Source organism: Procambarus clarkii, chromosome 51, assembly GCF_040958095.1.
Source record: "Procambarus clarkii isolate CNS0578487 chromosome 51, FALCON_Pclarkii_2.0, whole genome shotgun sequence".
In the NCBI taxonomy this organism is placed as follows: domain Eukaryota; kingdom Metazoa; phylum Arthropoda; class Malacostraca; order Decapoda; family Cambaridae; genus Procambarus; species Procambarus clarkii.
Window position 1 is genome coordinate 33622165 of NC_091200.1, and position 15151 is coordinate 33637315.

A 15151-nucleotide genomic window follows, 5' to 3' on the forward strand; every position below is an offset into this window, starting at 1 on the left:
GGTGAGGTGATGTTATAACAGTTTTATATATGTTATATATATATATATAACATATATATATATATATATATGTATATATATACATACATATATATATATATATATATATATATATATAATATATATATTTAGGGGTACCACCACTGGTTTAATTAAAGGGACCCACATCCTCGAAGAAGAAAATAAATAGTGTTCAGAGAAGACCTTGTGGATTCTCACTGAATACTTTATTCTTTTCCTCTCCTACCACCCCTATTATTTTTTTTTTTTTTTATTTTATTGCAATGCTACAGTTTACAGAAAACACACACTTATATAACAATATACCAATCAGTGTTCGAAGACCTCGTCCAGCTCCTCGGGGGTCGGGTGCGTACCCAAGATACAGCACGCATTTCCCCTCTGAACAGCGACACTGAGGCGCTGGAACATAAAACTGGCCGCTCTTGGGTCTCTAGTCTTCCCAATGAGTTCCTCGCTCAGCTCCTTCAGGAAATTAAGTGCACATTTACCCCAGGCGCCCAGAGTCTCAGAGCCTATTGGCACGAACACGAACGTTCTAGGTCCCTGTATTTATTAGTTTTCTGGGTCTCCCTGGAGGTGGCCACCCCGCCTCCCTCAGCTGCGCTGTAAGGTAGATAGGTATCAGCCAATGTGGATGCACATGTGTAGTCCCACAAGACCTGTTTACCTTCCCTCCACGGCTGCAGGGTGACTCCATCTGGGCGTTTTTGACTGTTGTCAGGTCTGCACAACTGAGGTTCCCTTTGTGCTGGGCATCCAGCTGAAGCCAAACTTCTCTTGATGATGTCATTGACTGCTTCATGTCTGGCAATCTTTCCCTGTGTCTTACGACAGATGAGACCATGGCTGCCGTATTGGTCTGCCCGTGCATGGCCGCAAATACACCGGTGCTCGGTGGAGATAGGGGCGGCAAGGATATATATATATATATATATATATATATATATATATATATATGTGTGTGTGTGTGTGAACAAGTCTGAATGGTCCCCAGGACTATATGCAACTGAAAACTCACACCCCAGAAGTGACTCGAACCCATACTGCCAGGAGCAGCACAACTGGTATGTACAGGACGCCTTAATCCACTTGACCATCACGACCAGACATAAGGAAGTGATAGTTGAAGCTATTTGAACCACTTCCCTGCTGGCACGCGGACGGTAATCTTGGGTATAGCATTTTATCAAATCACCTCATTCTTTCGGGCACACGAGAGGAACACAAATGCAAACAAGCCTGAATGGTCCTCAGGCATACATGCAACTGAAAACTTCTGGGGTGTGAGTTTTCAGTTATATATATATATATATATATATATATATATATATATATATATATATATATATATATATATATATATATATATATATATATATATATATATATATATATATATATATATATATATATATAGTTATAAAATATATATATATATATATATATATATATATATATATATATATATATTTTTTTAGTTCAAATAGTCAATGGTAGCCTCTTCTTAGCCTCTAGTGTTATTTGGAAATATCAATTATTTTATTAGTGACTTCGCAAAAATAAACACTACAAATTTTGTGTGGATAAATTCTGCAAAGATGTAGCCTTTTTATGCGGTGTCACTCTGAAGATATAAAAACGCCACACAATTCGTGGTTAAACTCGGTGAAAACCACTGAGACTAGGCTGGGTGGCCAATCTGTGACTGGGTATTTGTTTATAAGATATTGTTTACTGATTTTTTTTTATTGAATAATAGTCTAGCTCTCTAGACTATCCCGGTTCAAAAACCCAATCATATGGATCTGAGAACTAGTGTGTTTCTAGATTTAATGAAAAACTGGCTAATTCTAGTTCATCCGGTTTGATGTAGACCAATCTTGTTGGGAAAACTGACTTATGGGATTTATTTGTTTATTTTATTTATTTATTAAGTAATTTATATTAATTTATTTCTTATGTTAATGTATTTGTTTCAATGATGGACGGTTTGATACTAAATTTCCACAAATCATTTCCTACACAAGCTGGGGCGTTCATTAATTAAATGATATATCAATCGAAATTAATCAATTGGTAGACATTTACTACAAACGTCAAGACACCTAGGTTAGTAAACTAAATTAAACAAATGCAGCTTATCTGTATGGTTGTTTATGGCCTGGTCAACCAGATATGAACCTCAATGATCAATAAACGAATACTCCCCTAGGTGTTGCTAGTGTAATCACATGTCATGTATTGTAACCGTGAATTGTTGCTAATTCTTCTTCACCTTCAATTACACTTGTCAGAAGGGTATGGCCCACAGTAATAATCGTAACGAATATATGACGGATATATCAAGGGAAATTACTTTAATTTATTAGTTAAGACTGAATTAGTATTTACGCTGTTGGGTGGCTCACTACGTGTCCTGTTACGTACTCCTAGCTGGATACCTATATAAATTTAAATAAACTTATTTTGTTCCATTTCAGCATTGCCTGTATATGTATATATATTATATTTTTGTAATTTATCGTGTAGTGTGGCAATATCAGTGAGACAGGAGCGCGGATTACTAGTCAGGTATTAGACCTGTGATAGTCGAGTCAACTTCCTGCTATAGTACAGGAAGCTGGTATTGTGTAGTTGCCAGTAGTTTCACTTTTATTATTATAAATGAATAATTGTATTTATTACAACATACATTATCTATATTTATGCATGTAAATTTAATCATTCTTATTTAGGTTATTTTAATGTTTGTTTTTGCACAGTGTTGTTGTTCATTAAACAAAATTAATTTTATATAAATTTACCATTCGTTATGTTGTGAGCGAGTGAGGGGTGTCCCAACGCCATGTTTAGTTCAGTAACTGGGAGACGAGCGTGGCGTCAACTGATCTGGTCTGATAAGTGTCTGTTGTTTTTATTTTTCTGATTTTGCTTTTGTAGTACAATTATCTAGTATGACAACATTACGATAGAGTTAATAAGCCAGTTTGATTATTGTTATACATAAATGACCTTTTTTTAGTTTTATAAATATATATTGTCATTACTTACATAGTTTATATTCGTGCGAGTTTCCTAATCCCTGGTGAAGTCAATTTTACTTTTATTGAATGTGATGTACTGATGAGACGCCCTGGTTGGACGCCTTTAGATACAGGTTCTCAAATCTATTCCTAGAATTATAACATCTTATCTCTAAGTCCAACGAGCGGTGTGTACAAGTCATGACATATTTTGGGGGCCTAGGTCCGGGAGATGTTGTTTCCCACGTATATTTAAATCTTTGCTAATCTAACCTTGCCTTCCTAGGAATCTGTGTGCTTTATGAAACTTGCAGTATGCCATGCCAGAGTCGTCCTGTGTAACTAGTAACCTACGCTTCACGATTTTTGGAGGTAAGTCATCCATATTTTTGTTTGTGCAGTGAGGCCAAGCAAATTTTCAGTGTCTGTGTCAATATAAAGTGAAGTGTGTAGTGCCGTGCCATTCTGTTTAATTATTTTAGTTAGTAAAGTGCCAAGAGTTAGTTAACAGTGGACGATCAAGTGGTGTCGCTGTTGGCTAATCCAGACTTTGAGGGAATTAAAAGTCTAAAAAAGTCAGCCTTAATAAATATGGCAAATAAGTTAGAATTAACAGCCAACAATAAAATGAATAAGGCACAAATTCTGAGTCATAGTGACCCATTTAGTAGAAAATGGTGAGTTAGGAGAAGAAATTTTGGGCGAGGTCAAAGAGGAGACTAGTGAGCAAATTGCTTTAAGGCGTCTTGAGTTAGAAGCACAAGTAGCATATGCTAAGCTTGAAGCTAGAGAGAAAGAATGTGAATTTGAAAAGCAACAGAAAATATTAAAGATTGAAGCTCAAAACCAACTGAAAATATTAGAGGCTGAAGCTCAACAGAGAGAGCTTGACGCTCGACGGTTAGACATTGAGGCTCAGGCTAGACAGCAACAGCTAAACATTGGGGCTCAGGCTAGACAGCAACAGCTAGACATTGAGGCTCAGGCTAGACAGCAACAGCTAGACATTGAGGCTCAAGCTAGACAGCAACAGCTAGACATTGAGGCTCAGGCTAGACAGCAACAGCTAGACATTGAGGCTCAGGCTAGACAGCAACAGCTAGACATTGAGGCTCAGGCAAGACAGCAACAGCTAGACATTGAGGCTCAGGCTAGACAGCAACAGCTAGACATTGAGGCTCAGGCTAGACAGCAACAGCTAGACATTGAGGCTCAGGCTAGACAGCAACAGCTAGAAAATGAGGCACAAAATCATAGGCTTATAGCTCAGTTGCAGCTAGAAGCAACAAAGAAAGAGCAGTTAGAAATTCAAAAACAAATGGCTGAGGATAACAACAGACTCGAGACAGCGATTGGCAGCTGAGCATGGTAATACTAGCAATATTCCTAATAGTAATGATAGTCATCCCATTAGAATAAATAAATACATTTTTTTTTTTTTTTATTTATATTTTTACATGCAAGCATGCGAATTAAATTACAATAAAACATAAAATTAGAAACATAACTGAACAAAACAAAAAACCGCCGGCCAGAAGGACCGACAGAACAACAAATACAAGGGTACAAGAAATACAGAATAAATACACAAAAGGTTACAAAATAGAGAACAAAACAGAAAACAATTCATAAATAAGCATGCAATGCAAGCAAACAAGAACATAGCAACAAGTTAAATCATTTTAGCAGTATGAAACAAAACTGAAGGACCGACAACAAAGCACAACAGTATGAACAAATTGAAATATAATAAAAAATACAATAAAATAGCACACCACACAACCAGCCAAAAGCAAAAAAAAAAAAAATATAAAAAAATATATATAAAAAAATATATATATATATATATATAAAAGATACAAATAAAAGACAAACACAACACATAAGCATAAAATAAAACACATAGGCACGGTAATAACACAAAACGAATACATGAAGACCAACACACACACCAAACAACCTGCCTCGCCACAAACAAAGGGATAGGCACGGGCACAAACTACCGAAAGGCAAACAAACAGCCAGAAGGGCACACAGCACATAATTAAGCATCATCAGACATACTTGCCCGGAAACACGTCCCGAGGGAATCGTACATGGAACGCCTCCCATCGTAACCACTGCCAAGGGCCCTGACCATCCACCGGGGACGCCATATCATCCGGGACATTGGCAACAAACACCCTCAAACAGGGCACCCAAACGGTATCACTCCTGATCCTAGTGACCGGCACACGCTCCCACACCAATGGAACTGCCCCACCCGTAAAGTCCAGCGCCTCCTCGCAGATCGGTAACAGAGCAATCCGCGCCCAGTGACCCAACGGCATCACAGACTCCGGTAACACAGTCCCCAAGTCCCCAACGGATATCCTCAGAGGAGGGAGCCGGACAGAAGGCACCACCATGGGCACCAGCGTCCATGGGCACACCACCGGACGACCGCCGGGATACCGAACTGCGCACATCCTTCCGCAAGGTCACCACCAGGCCACGCCCAACCCCTTCATCCTCACCATCCCTGGCAGCGGAGGCCACCACTCCCCAACGCGGAGAGGCCCCCGGTGGAGAAGAAACATCAGGCACACCCGAGACACAGGCATCAACGTCAGCAGACACATGGACTTCTGCCACCACTAACTTCGGAGCCAATGACGCATCCGGAACCACTCCATACACACCCGAAGACCCACAGTTACTAAATTCCCCAACATCAGCCCAGGCAGACGACGAATGCCGGGAACGTTTGGGCACCGGCCTGAGATCGTCAGAGCCGGAAGCTGACTCAGAAACACAGGCCCCACTAGCCGGACGAACTGACGCCCGCCGCAGAACAGCAGCAGCCTCGACCACAGGGGGAACTGGACCACACACATCAGGGGCCCCCACAGCCACCCCAGCACCCAGCACAGTCGGGACCCGAGGCGAGGATGCAGGGCCAGGCGCAGCAGCTGAAGTCGGGCGTGCACACGGCGATGCCTCACAGGGAGCAACAGGAAGGTCCACGGGCGCAACAGCGACAGGAGCAGGAGTAGCATCCGACGGCACTGCAACATCCGGAGGAGGGACGGTGACAACCGGGGGAACGTCGGGCGACTCAGGGGGAGCCTCAGCAACGAACGGGACGCTCACCTCCTCACCCCCGGAGTCCTCGTCCAGAGGGAGCGGTCGGAAATCCTCTTCCCGGAACAAGTTGACCTGAGCAACCTGACCTGAGCAACCGGGGCCGCATCGCACCTGGCAGCCTGATGCCCCAACAGGCCACACCGGAAACAGGTACGAGGCTGCCGGGCATAGTACACCCGGACGTAGTACCCCAGAAGCCGGACCGAAGATGGAATATCCGACCGCAGGCGCATCCCCAAGGTGCGAACGTTCGTCCGCCTACCTGCATACCTCCCAGAGGAGAGCTTGTTGACCCGCACACTGATGACCGCCCCAAACCGCTGAAAGTAACGCCGGAGAACGTCCTCGGGAAACTCCAGGGGCGCCCCATGCACACTGACATACGTCAGTGCACCACTACGGTCCGAGATGGATACAGAGCCGGCACCACCTGGCAGTGACAGCGAACGGCCCTCGTAACTACGGAGAAAATCACGGTACACCTCCTCCGTCACGAACTTGATGACAACCCGGTGGGCAGTTACAAGCTCAACACCGTAAACGGCCAGCACAGGGACACGGAGCATGTCGCACATGACCATTTCAATTGCCGCATATCCAGCACGACCAGTGAACTCCAGGCCCACGGAGTTCACGCGCTTAACAGGAGACCACTCATGGCAAGCTCGCCACGTCAACACGCAGCTAGCAACAACAGCAGGGGGGATGGGGCAGAGACGCCCACACCCCCTGGTGACGAAAACAGCAAACACCCCAAACTACCAGCGGCCAGACGACACGTCTGCACCTCACGGCAGCTCCAGGTGGACCAAATAAATAAATACACAGTTACCCAAGTTCAATGAGGAGGACCCTGAGGTTTTCTTTTCACATTTTTCTAAAATTGCAGTCAGTATGAACTGGCCAATGGATCAGTGGGTTGCAATCATGCAAAGTCAATTAAAAGGGAGAAGTCAGGAGGTTTTTGTATCCTTCCCTGATGAAAATAGTTGACTACGAGTTTGTTAAGAAAAGCATCTTAAATGCTTACCAGTTAAATCCTGAAGCACACAGACAAAAGTTTAGGAACTTAAAGAGGGCAAGTGAACAGACAATTGTAGATTTCACCAGATTAAAAACTAACTATTGTAACAGATGGCTTAAATCACTTTCTATCACAGAGTATGATGCTCTTAAGAATCTTCTTATAACAGAAGTGTTGTCATGTCTCCCAGATAAATTGTCTAATTTTATGGCACAGCAGAAAAGCATAACAGACATTTATGAGCTGTCTAAGCTCGCTGATGAGCATGAGTTGTTAACTAAGGCCCAGTTTAAGGCCCAATCACCTACGTTTAACCGTAGAGTAAATTATAATGCTCACAGAACTCCTTATCAGAACCAATCCAGTACTAGTGCTCCAGTTACTCCCATGAGCTCTTCTCTTACAAAACCTAATCCTGCTACTTCATTATCAGGAATATCAAATATTAGTAATGTTAATTCTAACCTACACCTACAGTTGGTTCCACAGGTGTGTCCACTGTAAGGTACTGTACCATGTACAGGCCATGTGATTTTTTCATGTTTTATTCTGCACCCTCAGTTACGACCAACTGGTCTCATTTATTGTAGAGGTGTGCAGAATAAATTAACTAATGAACATGTCACTGTAAACCCCAATTGGGTGAAACAGCATTCTCCATATATGTCTTCAGGTGAAGTTCTGTGTGTAAATGGGAAGTGGAAGCCAGTGGTTCTTCTTCGTGATACTGGTGCTTCCCAAACCTTAATATCTGCCAGTATACTCTCTAATGTTACAAAGAGAGATACTGGTAAGTTTGTAGTTCTTCAGAGTGTTGCAGGATGTAAAACTGTACCTCTGATAGACGTTAATTTGAGATCCACCATTACCCCAGGTTTATGCACTGTGGGTGTTAGTGCACAGTTGCCCATCCCAGGTGTGGATGTTATATTGGGTAATGATGTAGCCATAAATCATGTTGTGGGTGAGATTGATCCCAGTTTAATTAAACAGCCAGTTGCAGACCCTGTTGTTTGTTCTGCTTGTGCTGAAGTTTAGTTCTATGAATGAACAACCTGTTGTAGTAGATGGTTTTGTCCACTTTACCTGTGCTTATGTCAGTACTATTATTAATCTAGTTGTCAGTTCTGATGTTACTCAAGTAATTGTTCCAGTTACCAGTACCCCTTCAGTGGAGAAGTGGGATGTGGATGTTCCAGATTCATGTGTGGCCAACCTAGTTGTTGAGAGTAAGCCTGGTACTATGACTGCTTTATTCCAACTTGGGAAAGGATGTCCATGTACCATTGTCTTGCCCGCTCACTACGAACGTTGTGCCAGGAGTTGAGAGAAACTTAAAAGCGACGACTCTATTGTATTCTAGCCAAGTGAATGGTTTAGGACAAGATGTCGGGTTGGCAGAAGTATTCCCGCTCACTCCAAGTTTAGAATCAGTTGACCAGTTAGGATCAGTTGTCGAGAGTAAGCCTGTTGTAAAGGCCCCGCTTCACCCTTGTCAAGGTGATAGTATAGGGGAGGAGGTCAAACTACCTGTTACTTGCCCGCTCGCTTCAGATTCCTTTAATTTATGTAATTTGAGTAGAACTGACCCCAAGATTTCAGAGAGAAGCAAGGAGACAGTTCGTATTGTAGATCCAGTTCTGGAGAGTGTGGGAAATCAGCCAGAGGATCAGCTTCTGTCGAATAGATGAAGACCCATTGAGCCTCCCTCTTCAGTTGTCTGTGAGGATATGACCCAGCTTGGTAGTGTTATTGATTGTGAACAGACAGTACTCCAAGCAGCTCTAGATGTCATGGGAGGAAATTTTGGTAAATCATGTATAACCATTAAGGGTGGTAATGTATCTTTTGGATCTAAGTTGCAGAGTTTTGTGGATTGTGATTCTTATTCCATGGGGAGTAAGTATTTGTCATTGTGTAAATTGAGTCAGAGTGTTTGTAGGATGTTGTTGCAATCTACTTTTATTCCGCAGGAGCCATTCTCTCTTGTAGCAATGGACTGTGGGACATCTTTGTCCAGCCTTGTTGTTGAGCAGAGAGAGTTTACTCAAGTAGGTTGTGCATCCAGTTCTGAGGAAGTGGTGAGTCATACTAGAGCAGTGTCTCTATATTCAGATCCAGTTTGTTTTGATGTATGAGTAGTGAACAACATGTATGTTCCACTCAAGTGCGGTGTTGACTTTCAGAGTCATATTGGTGTTGACGGATTTAATCACACTTGGGAGCAGATGTTTGAGGCTCCAGGTGTGTGTTTCAAGTTGGGGGATAAGGTTATCCTACCTAGTGTTAATAATTGTGAAGGGTTACAGATTATCCTTGGGAGGTTCCCAGGTAATCTGCTGTGCATCTTCAAGAGGATGAGACCCTTAAACCTCTTGTTTGATTGTTTGTCACCAGAAGGAAATCACTTGGGAAGTGAAATCCATGGTGAGGGTTGTCCAGGTTTCGGCATGTTTTTGTTAGTTTTGAAGACTAGAAGGCTTATGAGAGTGTGTGTTGTGTTCAAATCCACCATCAGAAGGTGTGAACTTGTTTGTGGAGTTAATTGAGATATGGTGCCTAGGCATAAGCCTGTTTTCTTTCACAGATCGTCATGACAGAGTTATGAGGAAATTGACTTGTGTTTCTTATGGATCATCTGAGTTAGTTCGATCAGGTAGTCTTTGCACTTATCTTGGGTTGTATTTATTGGTTTGGAGGTCAAAGATTTGCTAAGTCGTTGTGTTGTGTTTCTGCAGGTTTTATAAGTGAAGAAGTTTTATATGAAATTGTGAGGTTTAAAGCTAATTTCTCTAATTTTAGTATCCATTGGGCGAGAGTATGTGTTCCACAGAGGATCAAGTGTGATGAGCAGCAGATGTCTTTGTCAGAGCATACCCAGGAGAAGTCCCTAAACTACCTTACATCCAGTCAGCTTCAATTATGCAGTTCAGCTCCAGAAAAAGGGAGTAATGGAAAAGGGAGTCTGTCTAGGACAATTTCACCAATTAGAAAAGGGAGAATCTGGAAACATGGGACTGATCTCAGAACAGTAGTAGAAACAGATGGAAAGATAAATGGCGGTATTGACTTTGTGAATGCAATTACCTTTATTGACAATTCTATTCATGCAAATAATAATAATGTTTTTGACGGGAATGTGAAATATAATTTGAAACTAAGTGAACTAAATGAGATAGTACCCTGGAGAGATAAAGTTACATACTCCAGAGAAACATATGTAAAATCCCTGATATGTAGAAACAGCGATGTAGAACAAGATCACACGACTGAACTTCTTAATTTTCTTGTAAGAATATATTGGAAGTGTTTTCATTTTTGTTCAGAAATGTCCTTAATATTGCTTTTAAATGTTTGATGTAATTAATTCAATAAATCTCAAGTGTCACACATTTTTATTTTCAGAAAAAATGCCATTGATCTTTAATCAATTGCATTTTTTTCCTTGGAGGTGGAAGTGTTACGTATTCCTAGCTGGATACATATATAAATTTATATAAACTTACTTTGTTCCATTTCATCATTGCCTGTATATGTATATATATTATATTTTTGTAATTTATCGTGTAGTGTGGCAATATCAGTGAGACAGGAGCGCGGATTACTAGTCAGGTATTAGACCTGTGATAGTCGAGTGAACTTCCTGCTATAGTACAGGAAGCTGGTATTGTGTAGTTGCCAGTAGTTTCATTTTTATTATTATAAATGAATAATTGTAACATAATTATAACATACATTACCTCTGTTTATGCATGTAAATTTAATAATTCTTATTTAAGTTATTTTAATGTTTGTTTTTGGACAGTGTTGTTGCTTATTAAACAAAATTAATTTTATATAAATTTACCATTCGTTACCCTTCCGTGGTGCCTCCTTCCCGTGGTGAGGGGCTCACGTACACCTCCCTGGGACAGGTGTGGGTTGCCTTTGCCCCCTCTTTGGGTGGTGTACGTGCTGAAGGGCACCATGTAGGGGCCTTGTGAGTCATCGGACTGCCTGCTGGAGGGATCGCCTGTGAGAGGCCGCCCTGAGTGGATGGTTGGGTGTCCAGGCTAGGGCGATAGGGGGACTGGGGTCTTAGCACCAGTGTGGGAGAATGAACGAAGTAGTAGGACTCCCCTGTTGAAAAGGGGGGAGCACCGCTGGGGACGACACACCCTTCCTGCACTGGCCTGCGCTCGGCCTCCCTGGCTGCCCTGGTAGGTGGTATCCCTTGGTTCCAGGTCCCATCTCTTTTGTTTGGTTTGCTGTATGGATAACGACTTGCCTTCTATTACCCAGGCTCATAGGGTAGGCGACCAGGCCCCTGAGTTGGACCGTCCTGGAAGACCGGGATCTGTAGCCCCTGCTACAGGACCCGGTTTAAGCCCAGACCGGACTCTTCCTCCCTGCTCCCCTCCCTCCTCTGTGGTTGGGTCGAGCCCCAAGCCTGCTGTGGTGACTGTCTCGTCCCCTTACACAGCTCCATCCCTTTCGACCCGTCTCTCTCTAAGGGTTCTCATCGCCGTACCCGCCACGGCCGCTCTCGTATGCTCCCTTCCCATCCTACTTCGTTCCATGCTTTGTTTGGTCCTGATACGTGGACTAAATACTTTGACCTCCTACCTTTGGATTCAACTCCTCCTGATGATTTTTCCCTTCATAGGCATCTTGTCGATTCTGTGGATGCCTCTGTCACCTTCAACCCCACTCGTCTTGGTACCCGTGTCGTTGCTGCTCGTTCTCAGGATGCGGCCACCCGCTTGGCCGCCTTATCCTGCCTCGGCGAAACCCCTGTTCGGGTCTCGAAGAACGCCCGATTGAATGCCAGTGTTGGCATTGTTCTCCTCCCGCACCATGTTGCGACCGGTGTTAGGGATCTCAAGGACTGCCACGAGGATATCAAGCATATCCTCGAGGCCCAGGGTCATTCTGTACTCCAGGTGGATACATTTACTCGTCCCCCTCGTGGTCATCGCCGTCTGCCTCTTAGGGTTGTGAAGGTTACCTTTGATGGTAGGTCCCTTCCGCCCTCTGTCATTCTTGCTGGTGTCAGATGCTCCGTTCAGGAATATGTTCCCTCTCCGAGGCTGTGCGGTAAGTGCTGGCGGTTTGGGCATGGTACCCTCAAATGCCCAAGTCCCAAGTCCTGTCTCTCTCTGTCCCCTGTGTAAAAGTGAGGGTCACTCTAAGTTGGAGTGCACTTCTTCCCAGGCCCGCTACCTCAATTGCGGTGAAGCCCACCCTACTTTCTCCCGTGCGTGTATTCGTTACAAACTTGAGGCGGTTGTCCTCAGCTTGAAGCACGGAGACCGTTTGTCTTTTCCTGAGGCTCGGCGCCAAGTTCATCGTCTCTCCTCTTTCGCTGGTGTCTCCTATGCTCGCGTGGTGCGCTCTTCCTCTCCTCGTCCTTCCCACCTTTCTCAGTCTCTCAACCGTTTCCGAGCCTTAGACCCGGACACGCCCACCACCACCTCCCCTGTTTCCCTCCATTCTGTTCCGAAAGGTCCCCCTCCTGGTTCTCTGTCTAGGGCTTCCCTTCTTTCTACCCAGTTTGTCACGTCTCCTGTGTCTTCTTTTTCCTCTCCCTCTAGTCCTCCTTCCCGTCGTTCCCCTCCGTCTCTTTGCTCTCCAAGCCGCCTGACTGTGCGGGCCGACGTCCATCGCTCTCCTGATGGTTGTGTTGTTCGCTCTCGCTCTTCTTCTCCTATCAAGACGCTGGAGTCTGTTGCCCAGTACATTGCTGCTGGGACGCCCGTATCTTTGAGTCAGAAGCGGAAACCTGGCTCCTCTCCTTCCTCCTCCCCTGTCGGTAAGAAGGCTTCGCTTTCTTCTTCACCCCCTATCTCTGATTCTATCGTTCCTTCCCCTCCCGCTTCGGTGGTGGAGCCCCCTGTTCCTACTGTGGGGGTTTCTTTTGCCCCCAGTTCCGTCTCGGTTACTGCCCTTGCTGAGGTACGCCCCCCCTCTTTCTGCCCCTCGTCCTCCCCATCCTCCTCCTCTAGACCCTGCTCGTCCACCTCTGGTCTGTACTCCCGCTTCTTTCCCTCCTTCTTTACTCAGTTCCTCACCTTTGTTTCTTCTTCACTCTCTGTTACTCTCCTCTCTCTCTTTGCTGATGTCTTTTCTTCAGTGGAACATCCGTGGATTTTACCCCAATTTCCTTGACCTCCAACTTCTCATTTCACAGCTTTCGCCCCTTTGTGTCTGTCTCCAGGAGTCGATGCTTGGTGCTCGTCCTGGTCGCTTCCGTGGCTATTATTTTCTTAAGCAGCGACAGCTGGAGTCCATAATTCTTCTGCTCTCCTGATTCGTTCAGATGTTCCCTTTGTCCCCTTACTTTTTTCCTCGCCTCTCCACTGTTCTGCTGCCCGTGTCTTTGTGCGTAGGTGGTACACGGTTTGTCCCATTTATCTCCCCCCCTCCCCCTACTGTCCCACTTTCTCTTCCCGATCTTAAACACCTCCTAGACTTCTTGCCGGAGCCTGTGCTCCTGCTGGGTGATTTCAATTGTCGTCATGCCCTTTGGGGTGAGGTGCTGACGAACACCCGGGGTTGCCTCCTTGAACCTTTCATCCTCTCTCCTTCCCTGTCCCTTCTTAATTCTGGTGAGCCCACTCATTTGGACTCTCGGACTCTCTCCCTTTCTTGTCTCGATCTTTCTCTGTGCTCGTCATCCCTTTCCTTAGATTTTGGGTGGCGGGTCCCTGATGACCTCCATGGCAGTGACCATTTTCCTATCCTTGTTTCTTTTTTCTCTTTTCGCCCTCCTCTCTCCTTCCCTAGGTGGCGGTTTGCCGAGGCTGACTGGCGTCTCTTTACTCTCCGTGCTACTATTTCCGACCTCTCCGATCTGCCTCTCCCTCGCACCCTCCTTCTTTTTCATGACACTGTCTTTGACGCTGCCCTCCACTCTATTCCTCGCTCTTCCTCTCGGGGAACGCGGAAGTGCGTTCTCTGGTTGAATATGGACTGTGCCCGGGCTGTTCGCTGTAAGCGTGCAGCCTGGAAGAGACATCGCCGCCGGCAGACGGTTGAGTCTTTTCTTTTGTTTCGGAAGGCGAGTGCGGTGGCCCGTAGGACCATCCGTGCAGCTAAACGTGCTTGCTGGGCGTCTTATGTCTCCACCGTTACGTCCGAAACTCCTCTCCCACTGGTCTGGAAGCGTATCCGCAAGATTGCGGGTAAGTTCGTTCCCGATGTCTCGCCGGTCCTTCGCCTCCATGGTGCTCTTGTGGCGGACCCGTTGCAGGTTGCGACCGAACTGGGTTCCCATTTCTCCTCTGTTAGTTCTGGTTCTCATCTCCCCCAATCCTTCCTTCTTCGTAAGTCTCTTCTTGAATCTCATCCTTTAAATTTCTGTACTTATCTTCACCTTCCCTATAATGATCCCTTCTCTCTCTCTGAGCTTCAGTCTTCCCTAGCCCTTTGCGGTTCTACGGCAGCGGGCTCTGATGGCGTTCATTATGAAATGCTTCGCCATCTCCCTCCGTGCACGTCTCAGTATTTACCGAGTCTGTACAATCGGGTATGGGAGTCGTCGTCGGTCCCTGAAGACTGGCTCGATGCTGTTGTCTTCCCTGTTCGGAAACCAGGGTCTCTCGGGTCATCCCCCAAGGACTTCCGCCCTATTGCCCTCACGAGTTGTGTCTGCAAGCTCTTTGAACGTATGGTTAACGTTCGTTTGATGTGGTTCTTAGAACACTATAACCACCTCTCTCCTTCTCGATTTTGTTTTCGCAAGTGCCGCAGCACAACAGATGTCTTGGTGAACTTGGAGGTCTATATTCGTACTGTTTTTCTTGCGAAGACCTCCGTTGTTGCCGTCGTTTTTGACCTGGAAAAGGCTTACGACACTACCTGGCGGTATTATATTCTGTCTCAACTTCATTCTTTTGGCCTTCGTGGGAATCTCCCTCTCTTCCTCCAGAGCTTCGTCTCTTGTCGTTCCTTTCGTGTGCGGCTTGGTACTGCT